This window comes from Penaeus japonicus, unplaced genomic scaffold (genome assembly GCF_977035675.1).
Source record: "Penaeus japonicus unplaced genomic scaffold, GWHDUDI00000001_assembly GWHDUDI00000001, whole genome shotgun sequence".
Classification (NCBI taxonomy): Eukaryota; Metazoa; Arthropoda; class Malacostraca; order Decapoda; family Penaeidae; genus Penaeus; species Penaeus japonicus.
The window spans coordinates 13,034,172-13,036,671 of NW_028234403.1; the positions used below are offsets into that span (position 1 = coordinate 13,034,172).

Below are 2,500 nucleotides of genomic sequence, written 5' to 3' on the forward strand. Positions count from 1 at the left end.
ATAAGAATAAAGAGAATATAGTAAAGTAAGAAAGGCAGACATGATTTAGACGAAACATGAAATGTAATAGAACGTATGAGATTTTAAAAGAAGAGAAGATAGATAATGATACTAATGATAATGATAAATTTAAAAATCAATTTAATTCGAAATAAGATGAGAAGTATGGAGGTAAATTTGGTACGAGAGAAATTATGAGATTCTAAAATGAAGGTACGATTTGGAATTTAAGTGTGAGTAAAAAAGATAAATAAATGAATAGATAAATAAACAAAATTATATACGGACGAAAAGTGCAAGAGAGGTATGGACAAAAATAGACGTGTAATTGAAATAATGAGATTTCTAAGCAAAGGAAAGAGATTAGAAGAGAAAATGTAGACGAAATAAAGGAAAGGAAAATAAAGGAAAAAGTGAAAGGAACATTTACAAGAAATAAAGTGTGAAGTAAAGAGATATGAACAAAAGGAGAAATACACAACATTTTTTATTATTTAAGTGATTAATTGTAAATCTAATATAAGAATTAACATGAATAAAATAAAAAAAAGAAAATAAACAATTTGAAATAAAAATGATTAAGGTAAATCAAATATAAAATGATATATGACAAAAGATGATAAGTGTTAGAATAGAAAAAAAAATTAAATGAATTGAGGATATAGAAAATAAATGTGATAGAAAAGAGCTGTTTTAGAATAAAAGAAGAATATCATGGAAAAAAATAAAGATAGAGAAACGACATATCAGCATGACGACGGGAACCAAAATAGAAATGCAAGAGGAAAAAAAAAAATATGAGGATTTTTTTTGAAAATGAGACAAAAAATATGAGCGGTCCAAAGTGAAACGCAAGTAAAGATCAAAGTGTGAAGATAGAATGTGAATTAAGATTATTGTGATGAAAGAAGGTGATATTAAAGACGAAACTATTTCGAAAGAAAAAGAAAAGGAGGGAAAAAAAATATGAAAATATGGATCCACTCAAAAGGAATACAAAAAAAAATTAAAACTTAACATGAAAGAGCAGAGAGAATACTTTTTTTTTTTTTAATTCAAGACATGTCTTTGAGCAAAAAAAAGGAAGACAATACATACCATATTAATTCCGATCCAGTTCAGTAAGAGATAAATGTGATTCAGTTCAGTTCAATGCGATTAATCCACGCGATATTTTACATTCTAAAACGGAATCGAAAAGTCAGTAACACTTATATAAACCGACCAATCACTAAGAGAGGTTGATGATAAACAAACACTAGCTTTAGGAGAGAATATTTTTGTTGTTTCGTTTCTTTCATATTCTTGTTTCTTTCCCTTTCTTTCATTCTTTATCTATTTATTTTCTCTCTCTTTCGTTCTTTCATTTATTTATCTATTTGCTTTTTCTTTCTTTTTTTTATTTTTTCTTCTTTTGTTTTCTGTTTTTTGACTTTTGTTATTTTGTTGTTGTTTTTCGATTATTTCATTTTATTATTATTTTCCTTCGTTTATTTATTTATTTATTCTCTCTCTCTTTCTTTCTTTCTTTTTCTCTTTTATTTTCTTTCCTTTTTTTTCTTCTTAATTGAGAACTTTATCTTTCTTTCTTTCTCGCTAGCTTTCTTCCTTTTATTTCCTTTTTTTCTTTTTATTTTATTTTCTCTTCTAAACTGGGATTTTTCTCTTTTTCTATCTCCCCTTCTCACCCATTTTTTACGTATCTCTTTGTCTATCTTCTTAGCTTTTCATTTTTATTTTTATTCAGTCTTGTATTTTCCATCCTTCTTCATCTTTCTAGCGAGGACCTTACTCTTTCTCTCCTTTTTTCTTTTATTCTCTCTCCTTTTTTTTTATCCTCTCCTCCTCTTCTTCTCTTCGCTAGCTCATACCAGGAGATGAAGCACGATGAAATCCCCCTTTTTAGGAAGCAGATGGAGATGGAAAGTAAGATAAAGTGTGATAGATAGTTGGACGTTTAAGAAGGGAGTAAGTTATGCAAAGATAGATAAATCGGTCGGAGAGAGAGAGAGAGAGAGAGAGAGAATGAGAATGAGGGAAAGAGAGAGAGAGAGTGAGGATGGGGGAAGGGGAGAGAGTGTGCGAATTGGGGAAGGAGGGGGGGGAAGAGAGAGAGAGAGTGAGAGTAGGGGAAGGAGAGAGAGGGTGTGTGAGAATGGGGGAAGGAAGGGGGAAGGAGAGAGAGAGAGAGAGAGAGAGAGAGAGAGAGAGAGAGAGAGAGAGAGAGAGAGAATGAGAGAAGGAGGGAGAGAGGACAGAGAGAAAGGGGAGGAGAACAAGAGAGGGATGGGTAGAGGAATAAGGAGGGAAGGAGAGAGAAAGAGAGAGAGGTGAGAGAAATGGGGCAGAAAAGGCAAATAAAGAGAAACTAGGAGGAAAGGGAGGGGGAGAAAAAGAAAGCGAGAGGGAGCAAAGAGAGAGAAGGAAAGAGGGAAAGAGAGAGAGGAGAGAAATTAGGAGCGAGCTTCATCTCACTTTTTATCGATGCTGTAAAGGATTA

The 2,500-nt window shown here is 32.1% G+C and overlaps 1 protein-coding gene across 6 annotated transcripts in view; it reads left to right on the forward strand.

Annotated features, from left to right (window-relative positions):
* LOC122250711 (uncharacterized) overlaps nt 1–2,500 on the forward strand; it is a 741,465-nt gene that overhangs the window by 730,977 nt on the left and 7,988 nt on the right. The gene's annotated exons all lie outside the window — the stretch shown is intronic.